The 11,012-nt window shown below is 40.2% G+C and overlaps 1 protein-coding gene across 8 annotated transcripts in view; it reads left to right on the forward strand.

The window, feature by feature from the left end:
• Positions 1-1,413: 1,413 nt before the first annotated feature.
• AFTPH (aftiphilin) overlaps positions 1,414-11,012 on the forward strand; it is a 63,528-nt gene continuing 53,929 nt past the window's right edge. For 2 of the 8 annotated variants that reach the window (XR_449044.3, XM_028496540.2), the window contains exon 1: positions 1,414-1,675. The gene's annotated coding sequence lies outside the window, so the exon portion shown is untranslated. Of the gene's footprint in view, positions 1,676-2,147; positions 2,330-11,012 lie in introns of all 8 variants that reach the window. The other 6 variants (XM_055089207.1, XM_055089208.1, XM_024133525.3 and 3 more) reach the window with 5 other exon arrangements.

Raw genomic sequence — 11,012 nt, forward strand, 5'->3', positions numbered from 1 at the left:
AGCGATATATATATCGCGTATATAGCATGTATATATGGTTGCACACGAGCAAAACCAACAGGGGGCGAAATACAATAGGATTAAATTTGACAGACTATATAGATTTTTCTTGCTTTAGTGACTGAGCAATAACAAAAAATCCAGCACCTCCACAAAGCAATTAGTACTCCAATTTAAAGTGATGCAGTCTCCGTATATCTTACAGCGACTGAGTTGTAAAGAGACAAATGCATGTCTATTTTAGTGCTCCAAGTTAAGTTGTCTAGAACATTGCAGAGGCGGGATCAACCCTGATGAACTGCTTTTGTCCTTATCTTTCCCCTGATTTGTATAATTCCTCCACTCAAAGGGTGGCCACTTCCCTGTGGCTGAGGGGGTGTTTTCCAACCTTGTTTCTTTGCGTAGCTGATGAGCTTTGCTATTCCGGAACGATTTAAAATCATTCAAATTGCCGGTGCAGGTTTGGCAAAAGTGAGCATAATGAGCACGCGGTAGAGCTCAGGATTGCAGGATAGGACCCCGGGGTCATCATCCCGGACGATAACAAAAATGCTTGCAGCCTGGCGGTCTGGTTTTTACAGTGGCCGGTATTCTACATTACAAAGGAAGGGGAAAGGTTGTAAAAATGCAAATGACCAAGACTGAAGATAGAAAACTGTTATGACTGCTGTTAAAGAAACGCGGAAGTTGATTTGATTTCTTTAGTTTCATCGAATAGTCTTCCGCAGCATCTATGAAAAATGACCACCGTCTCAATACGTTGGCAAAATCCCCCAATTTTTTTGTTGTTGGTCTCGAAGACGATTTGTCAGTTCGGCAGCTGCTTTCCCTCTTGTTTTCCATTTTAAACTTGATTTAATTCTTCTTTGTTATTTCAATATATCAGCTTCCTCTTCTGTCAGCTTAAATTAGAAAGAGGAAGGGACTTGGTGAACGAAAAAGTCGTTTTTCGGGGCGAAAAGGGCAAGCTGATAAGTGCTCTCCAGTAGGTTTTTGGTGGAGAAGATAGGGCTCCGTATTTCAAAACCTTTGCAATTTTTACTTGGAGAGCAAGAGACTTAACTCGGTCCTGAGCTGAACGTTGACGCTAGCCGGCTGAGGAGCACCTGTCACTCTCCCGGAGCGCTGCCTCAGGAGCCGCGGAGTGCGAGAGTACTTCTTTTCCCCTCACAGTTCGATGACTCGCGAGGAAGTCAAGAAAAAGGGCAGCTTGCCCGCACCCAAAATGGCGGCCGGCGCTCTGAGCGACGGCGCCTGCGCAGGGGTAAGCGTTCTGTGACACTGATTCCCCCGTAGTGTCCTCCCCCCCACCCCCCAGCACCCACCAGCACCCGGCCCCGACCTAGCCACCTGCGCCCGGAAGTGACGTGTCGGCGGCAGCGGTTCCCCCGCTGCATGATGGGAGAGTGTGTGGAGTGGGCGGGGGGTCTCCGCGGAGGAGGAGGTGGAGGCGGCGGCGGCGGCGGAAGAGGGCGGAGGCTAATGGGATGGGGGTCTCGCGGCAGCGCTGAAACTCCGGGTGGGCGTCCATGGCGCTGCTTCGCTGACAGGGCTGAGAGCAGCCTGCCTTCCGCTTTCACCAGCTCCGCGTCCGAATAACCGGTCCTTCCCCGGGGAGCCAGTTCCTCCTCGGGCCCCTGAGCCATGCCCATCGAGGCCGCCCCGGACGAGCCAGGTAAGCGCCACCGCTCCGCTCCCCCAGCCGCGCGGGGGAAAGAGGATAGGGGACTTGGCCCAACCCACCGGCCGGATCCTCGCCCGGGCCAGGGGCACCTGCCGCGGAGCTGGGGGCTGCGGGGACGGTGCCGGCTCTGCGGGCCTGCGCGCTCCGGGCTCTGTCCTCTTCCACGGCGGGTGCGGGGACGCCGGCGGCGGCGCCCGAAGCACACGGCCCCTCCTTGCCATCCCGGGCACCGGCCGGGGAAGTGAGAGCCTTTCCAGCGTCCCCAGCCGCCACCGTCTCGCCCTGCCCCGCAGCTTCCACCTGCCCACAGCTCCGCACCGGCCGCTCCCTCCCTGGAGCTTGTTGAGAAGTTTGGGGCTTTGCTCCGGCTTTCTCTTTCTCCCTCCCCCTCCCTCGTGACAGGTGTAAACACTGCTTCGCCCAGGCCCTAGGCCAGCCGCGACCAGAATGTGATGCTTCCTAGGGTCTCTGAAGCAAGCGGATTTTGAGTCCTCCAACAGGCAGAGGAGACGGCACCAAAGGTCCTTCATCCCTTCCTGAGAGGACCTTTTCTGCTCCCTTCTGTACTCCTCAAGAAATAGTCTGCGTCCCCTCCCCAGACTGCGTGCGAAAAGTTGGACCATTATTCTTTAAGTGTCCTGTTTGGTACGTGCTATGTTTTACTTGGGCAGGGGACGGAGTATAGGGTGAACGGTGGTAGGAGCCTTTCACCATTAGGAAAGTGCTGAGAATGACTAGGTTTTTCTCCTGTCGGTTAATTCAAGTTACAGCTTGGTTTCCCACTGAATCTTCTATTGGGACCGAGGGAGGGACTAACCCATACATGGAAATATTTTATAGGGAGCAAATGAAACAAAATCAGTAGTTCCGTTTCAAAGTTCTCACTTTAGGGGAAGAAAAGTAAAACTTTACTTTTGAACTTTAATCTTCCCTTTCACCAGCTACGTTTTAGTTTTTTGGTAGGATGGGAGGGGGAGACAGTTTAATCCTTGATGTTACATGTAATTGTTGCTTTCTGTTAACCTTTTAGACATGGATATATGCTAAACTCTAAGGGAAACAACTATTTCAACGCTATTGTGTTGACATAATCTACACAGTTTCTCTACATTTTATATGCTTTGCCAACTTAAATATTGGCTTTTGTAGTACTCATTTTTAACTCTTTGCAGAAGTAGATGTGTTTAAACAAAGTATCTATGGTAGTCTTCTAAATTTTGTCCACGATGATATTTCACATGTATTAAAAAGCAGATCCTGTGTAAAACATCTAGGCAAGTAAATTTTACCTATTAAATGCTCATTAGATCGAATTCCTCTGTTTATGTATCATTATATTATTAATCTTCAAGACATAGACACCCTTTTCTAGATATCTATTAAAAGCATAGATATTCACATAATATGTAGGACATTAAATTTTAGTGTTTTCTGGTCTTTTGACCTAGAGACTATTATAAAAATAATCCTATAATCAAAACAAAGAAAATGTATCCACAATTGCATTGATAAATTTCGCAGAATCCAGTTGTCTACGAAAATCTTGTAATCTAGGTGAATCCTATTTTAAAACATCATTTTAAATTTTAATTTTTTTTCTACTTACAGTAAGTTAAAAACTTGTTCAGAAAAATAGTGAAATTTGTCAAATAATGTTTTATTTTGTGTGGAATTCTAAAGTGCCTCCCTTAACAGTCTAAGAAGTCTTTGAATAGCATCTCATTGAGGGATTACCCTACCCCTTCTCTCCCAAGCCTACCCCAAAAAACTCATAAAAGGAGGACATTAAATTTTTAGGCATTTTAAAACAATCATACATTATTTAAGTCAAACGTTGATATTCTTATTTAATTTTACCTACAATTTGTAAGTTAAAAAATACCCTTTTCTCTCTATGCTCAGCACTTTCAGTTCCTCTTTAAGTAGGCTAGTGAACCTTTCCAGCCTGAAATTTATAAGTATTTCTAGTTTTTACACAATTTTGGAAATATCTGGTGTTATATGGAGTATATATACATTTCACTGTGATAATTAATCTTTTCTCAATCAGTATATATACACACGCGTACATACACATACACACACAATCACAGATTCTTTTGCAACTTTATATGATAATTACTAACACTGATATACACTCACTACTTCCTGTGAGCAAGATACTTTTTTTTTTGGCTGTGCCATGTGGCTTGCGGGATCTTAGTTCCCTGACCAAGGATTGAACCCAAGCCCTCGGCAATGAAAGCTCAGAGTCCTAACCACTGCATCGCCAGGGAATTCCCAGCAAGATGCTTTTCTAAGTGATTTATATGCAATATATTAACTCATTTAGTCCTCACAACAACCCTGTAAGCTAGGAGGTGGTATCCCCACTTTTCAGAAAGGAAACTTAGGAACAGAGATGTTAAGTAAGAGCCAAGATATAATAGTTTTATTTTTCATATTTATATACTCTTTATATAGCTTTTAAAACACGCCAATATGATATATTTTATGGGACTCGTATAATATGTAGCAAAAGTATGAAAACATGCATTGGAATGATAAATTCCAAATCAGTAAAAGTTACCTCTGGAGAACTGGAGAGGAATAAGGGATCTAGGAAGAGTCCGTGGTTTTTCAGCCATAACTGTACTGTCTTTAAAATAAATCTGGGGCTTCCCTGGTGGCGCAGTGGTTGCGCGTCCGCCTGCCGATGCAGGGGAACTGGGTTCGCGCCCCGGTCTGGGAGGATCCCACATGCCGCGGAGCGGCTGGGCCCGTGAGCCATGGCCGCTGGGCCTGCGCGTCCGGAGCCTGTGCTCCGCAACGGGAGAGGCCGCAGCAGAGGGAGGCCCGCATACCACCAAAAAAAAAAAAAAGATAAAATAAATCTGAAGCAGATTTGGTAAAGATTAAGATTTAACACAGCCAGGTGGTGTGCGCTTGATCATTCACTGTATTTTTCTAAACTTTGTTGTATGCTTGAAATCATAATAAAATACAAAGTTCAGGTTTTTCATTTAAAAACAAAGGATCACTCTTATCTTTCAGCAGTGTATATTTAAAAAGAGGACAGGATGGAGTTAGTGTTATTTTGTGTTGATTTCCTTTATATAAGGAGCTTTTAATTGAAAATATTTGAATTCAGAATTGTTGCCCTCCCAAGGGTCCTCTGCAGTAACTTCCCTTGCCTGGGCTCTTCTCTAATTGCTGCCATCCATCTCAACAGCCCTGTATCACACTTTTAACGTCTATTTCTGCCCTTAGCCTAGGGTAGGACTTATAGGTCTGGATTAGATGTATTCCCTGGGAAGGAAAAAAGGAAGACACTATAAGTGGGGAAGAAGCAGGGAAGTAAGGAGTTTTGGAAAAGTGAAAAAAGAGGAAAAATAGGAGATTTAAGACTCCATCCTATCATTCCTCAGTCACGACCACCCCTATTCCAAATAACTAACTTAAGTAAACCTTGCAGAGATAAATTGCTAATAAATTAAAGGTTGTCTGTATGCTCTAAGCTTAATTTACAAGCACTATTTTGGTGAGTAGTTTCTAGAGGAAAATTAAGTAGTAAATTAGAATAAATTCACTGCATGTTCTATTTATGTAAATATTTACAATATGCCACGAACCATTTCAATTAAATATCTACTAACATCATGGTGTTTTCTTCCTTTCATTCATACAGCAGATACCTATTGAGCACTCACTATATGTCAGGCCCTGTTCTAGGTGCTAGGTCACTGAAATGATCAAATTAAAAAAAAAATAGCCCTTATAGAGCTTCACTTTCTTGGCATTTGTATATGTGTGTGTGCACATGCATGTTTGTGTATGTATTGGAATCAGAGATTTAGAGTGTGAGAGGGCAGTGTTGTAGGGCTTCGTAGAAATTCTAATGTCTTTGGTTTTTTACTGTGTGAGATGGGAAGCTATTGCAGGGGTTTTGAGTAGAGATGTGACATAATCTATCTTTTAAAAGGATCTGTCTGGCTGCTGTACAGTAAGTAGATTATAGGAGTGCAAGAGTGGAAGCAGGAAGATTTCATTAGGAGTTGGTGACTGATACAGCTAAATGATCATTTTTTAATGAATACGAATGTCAAATCTGTGTGTAGTACCCCTGAAACTAACATAATATTGTCCATAAACTGTATTTCAATAAATAAATAATACATCAAAAGTTAAAAATAAAGATGATAGTAGTGGCTTGAACCAAGATGGTAGCAATAGAGATGATGAGAAGTGGTAAGACAGTTACTAGAATTGGAAGCTCTAAGATTTTCCCCATTGCTAAACTCAAAAAACTCAGAGGTACATACTCCCTTCTGAAAAGTCAAGGCCCACACAGCCTACTTCCCAGCATACTGCCTACTCGCTTCATATATCCTACATTCCAGCCAAACTCTATGATGTGACTTCCTGCTCTTTGACAGTTGCCCCATACTTTATCTTTAGTGCCTGCCGTTTCCTCTGTTAATTAAAATCCTTCGCATTTCAAATTCTCTTTCATGAAGTTTTTTTTTTTTTCTCATTTTCACCACTCTTTCCAGTCAGGTGAGATCTTTTTCTTAGAATCTTTAAAACCACATTTTACTTTATATGGTGTTTATATTCTGCCTTGTATTAATTACTTTTATTGTCTTCCTATATTGGTCCTCATAATTAATTATAAGTTTCTTTAAGGTTGTGGCTCCATTACTCAGTCCTACCCCTTATAGAACCTATCGTATGTAGCAGATGCTCAGTAAGGTGCGTGTGTGTGTGTGTGTGTGTGTATATGTATAGTTTAATCTTTTAAAAGTCTTATTACAGAAGCATACAGAAGCATCGTAGAAAATAGTCAATAAAAAAAAAATTACATTCCCATTACCCAGGAATCCCACTGTAAACAGTTCAGTGCATATCTTTCCACACATATATTTATGTATGTGTACTTTTTACCTGAATGAAATCTTATCATACAGACTGTTTTGTAGATTGTTTTGATTTAGTCAGTTAGACTCCCTTACCACTTCAAGAAATTTTCATCTAAACTAATATTCAAGGCCATATTCAAATTCTTCCCTACTTGACTCAAAAATGTCCCTTTACAGCTTACTTGGCCAAAACAGCATTCACTCCATATTCTTCTGGTTATTAAAACTATGAAAGGGTAATATACTTTTACTATAGAAAATTTGGAAAATGTGGAAAGTGTAAAGAAAACTGGTATGCCTCTTAGTGGCAAATATCCATCTGTTTTAACACTTGGGACAGAGTAGCACTCAATAAATATATATATTTAAAGGAATAATAGAAAAATATGTCATTAGTCATCACACTACAAAAAGAACTGTATACATTTTGGTTTACATTTAGTTTTGTTTTTTTCCCTATGGATATACGAGTGTCATACACACATACATGTATGAATGAATCATATTGTATCTCGGTGAACAAGTTTGTAGGTAATTTGGTTATTTCCATAGGACTGAGTCTTAGAAGTGGAGTTACTAAATCAAAGGGAAAGCCAATTGCTTTCTAAGAGGGTGTAATAAAATCACTCCTCCTAGCAATAGTCGAGAGCACCCATCTTCCTGTAATCTGCTCTGATGGTCAATAAATATGCAGTTTTAAAATTGTTTACCTGAATTTTTATTTTGAATTTGGGCTTTTCAGCAGCGTGGAATGTTCACATAATTTAAAATTTTTTGAAGGGTTTAAATGTGAGACATATCCTTGTTGATAGAGGTTAAAATTGTTTAATGTCATGCTCTTTAGCTCTGATTCTGTTAGCTAGCTATTTAAGTACAAGAAATAGGATATTATTTTCTAGAACTATGTTGTGCAATACGGAAGCCAGTGGCCACATGTGCCACTTGAAATAAAGTTAGTCCAAAGTAAGATGTGCATTAAGTATAAAATACCAGATTTCAAAAACTAATGTAAAATATAGATTTTACATTGATTACATGTTAGAATAATAATATTTTGGATACTTTGGGTTAAGTAAAATATATTAAATTAATTTCACCTCTTTTTTAATTGGCTACTGGGAAATTTTAAATAGTATATGTGGCTTTATTGTATTTTGATTGGACAGTGCTACTCTGGAGTATGACATTTTTACCTGTGGAAAAGAAATGCAGGAAAACTTCATTGTTCTAGAAAGTAGTTAATAGTTTTCTTAAAATTACTTCCTACATTTAAGCCTGTCAGTGTGTTTTTTCCAGTATACTCAGTTTGCACATTTTTCAAATTATGTTTTTTATTACAGACTATAACTTATTGCAGTTCTTATGCTCTGAAAGAAATATGAGTAGTAGGAATTGGGGGAGGGTGTTAGGAAACTTACTTGAGGAATTGATACCTCTTCTAAGAATTGAAGCATGTGTGGGCATGTTTTATGCAATAGGATTGTAGGTGCAAAGGCCTTGTGGCACAAAAGAATGTTATTTTCTGACTTTCAAAAACTGAAAGAAGGCCTAGTGTAGAGCATTGAAAACAATAGGGGAAGGGAGAAGGAATCTGTGATGGAGAGATGGGAATGGCTTAGACTTTATTAAAGATTTTTTTAAAATCTTTATCACAAGCAGGGGATTGTTGTGAACAGATTGACTTTTTTTAAAGTTTATTTGTTGTGATTGTTTATGAGATATTTCTCTATATATATATTTTTAAATTTATTTTATTGATTTATTTTTGGCTGCATTGGGTCTTCATTGCTGCACTCGGGCTTTCTCTAGTTGCAGTGAGCCCCGGGGGCTACTCTTCATTGCAGTGCACGGGCGCTTCATTGCGGTGGCTTCTCTTGTTGCGGAGCACGGGCTCTAGGCGCGCAGGCTTCAGTAGTTGTGGCGCGTAGGCCGGTAGTTGTGGCTTGCGGGCTCTAGAGCACAGGCTCAGTAGTAGTGGCACACGGGCTTAGTTGCTCCATGGCATGTGGGATCTTCCCGGACCAGGGCTCAAACCTGTGTCCCCTGCAATGGCAGGCGGATTCCTAACCATTGAGCCATCAGGGAAGCCCAGATTGACTTTTTAAAAGATTACTTGGGTTGGGCATGATTGAATACTAATCAGGGAGACTAGTTTAGATAATGGAAGCTTACACCAGAATGGAGTCAGGGGAGTTGGAAAGAGGTACAGGTATTCCAAAGTTGAGAGATTCATGTGATAAAAATAATTCTTTAGAGTTGGTGGAGGATGGGGAGCTTTGTCAAGAATGGCTCTGAAGTTTCTGGCTTAGTGACTGGGTGGGTGGTGGTGCCATCTGCCCAGGGTTAGAGAGCCCTGGATGAGGACCGAGTTTGAGGAAGAAAAGCTTGGGTTCTGTTCTTCTTAAGCCCAGTTCCAGGTCTTTGAGGACCTCAAGTGGAGAGGACTGTAGAGAATTGGCTTGGCTGGACTGGGTTTCAGGTTTGAGGGCTGGGCTGCAGGTAAAAATCTGGGAGTCCTAGAATGTACTAATTAAACCTTAGGTGGATGAGATTGTTTGAAGGAGAGTTGAGTAAGAACAGAGCCTAGATGAATCCTGGAAGAACTTATACCACTAATTTGAGTATGTTCAGTACTTACAAGAAAATATCAGTTTGTTTTGAAGCCTACTTGTAAAAGTGAAAGTAAGGAGTAAGTTGGATCAAATAAGTTAAATACTTCTGTTTGACTTATATGTATTTGAGTAGATAATCTAACACAATTCTTATTTGATTATTTGGAAACATACCTTTTTCCTGCAATAGAAAACAAACTGGGCTTCCCTAACATCAAACAGGCTGGGAATATTTATGAATAACTATTGGTATTTTTGCTACATTAGTAGATCTAAGGAAAAATTATGTAATTATCTCCATAAATACTGAAAAGTCACTTTAAAAACCCATTTTCTGATTTTTTTAAACAAAGCAACTTAAAATAAGAATTATTAGAAAATTCTGTAATATGATAATATACCTCAAACCAAAAATCAGTACCTTAATTCAGTATCCTAATTAAGGGGAAATACTAGATGCCTGCTATCACCACTACTACTAAATCTGGTATTGGAGGCATTAGCCAGCACAATCAATAAGGAAAAAGAGACATAAGAATTGGAAAGGAAAAGGTCAAACTACCCCAATTTGCTTATGATGTGATGGTATTACTGTACAAGTAACAAGAGCTTTCAATTTTATAAACAGTACTCAGCAGTTAGAAAATAAGATAGATGAGCAGAAGAAAAAAAAAAAGGTAAAGTCCTTAACAATAAATTTAATAATAAATGTAAAAACCCAACATTGCTGTTTCAGTTTTATTAACAATTCTGTGTTTCGGTAATAGAAATCATTCTAAGTCATATCTTCTTATTCTTTAAATAATGTCTTTAAATGATATTTTTCAAAGTAAGACTTCTAGGAGTAGGATCTTTAATATTTGTATACATCTTAATGAGACCACAGTTTTTTAAATGGATGAAGTGAATAACATTCCTGCCTCACCTACCCTCCGAAGTGGACATTGTTGTTGTTGTTTTCTTCTTGGTCATTGCTTATGTTTTATAGTATTTTCTGTTTTGCTGTGGTTTATCATCTCGTATAATAATTGTTTATTGTGTGCATGCAGAAATGTTGACCTGGAGTATTTGCAGATAAAACACGTCTACAATAGCAACTCTCAAAATCTGAAGCATTGATTAATTTTCTCTCTTAAAGCTTTCATTTTTAGTAGCTATTTATAAAAAGTAATGAACCTATCATTAAGAAATAATTTAACTCTCTCTCTCTCTCTTTTTTTTTTTTTGGCCATGCGACACAGCTTGTGGGAATCTCAGTTCTCCCACCAGGGATCTAACCTGGGTCATGGCAGCGAAAGCCCGGAATCCTAACTACTAGGCCACCAGGGAACTCCCTAACTCTTTTTACATTGAATATTTTTAATAGCATCTTTGTTCCTTAAAAAAAAAATTATACAAGAGATTGAGGTATCAAATTCAAATTTTCTCTTAGCTAAAGCCAAACAGAATGTTTGACTATTCATTACTTTTTACTTGTAGTTAAATCACGATTTCTTCTTACTCCTTTCCATATTTCAGACTCATTCCTCTATATCATAATGAGCCAGCAGATGATAGCATTCTGTTTCATTAAGTTTCAGAAGTTTACTTGAAGCACTGTACAAGTGTTACACCTGAATAAAATGTACAGATTTTGAGCTTCCCTGGTGGTGCAGTGGTTGAGAATCTGCCTGCCAATGCAGGGGACACGGGTTCATGCCCCGGTCCGGGAAGATCCCACATGCAGCGGAGCGGCTGGGCCCGTGAGCCATGGCCGCTGAGTCTGTGTGTCCGGAGCCTGTGCTCCGCAGCGGGAGAGGCCACAGCAGTGAGAGGCCC

The sequence above is a fragment of the Physeter macrocephalus genome, chromosome 12 (assembly GCF_002837175.3).
Source record: "Physeter macrocephalus isolate SW-GA chromosome 12, ASM283717v5, whole genome shotgun sequence".
Classification (NCBI taxonomy): domain Eukaryota; kingdom Metazoa; phylum Chordata; class Mammalia; order Artiodactyla; family Physeteridae; genus Physeter; species Physeter macrocephalus.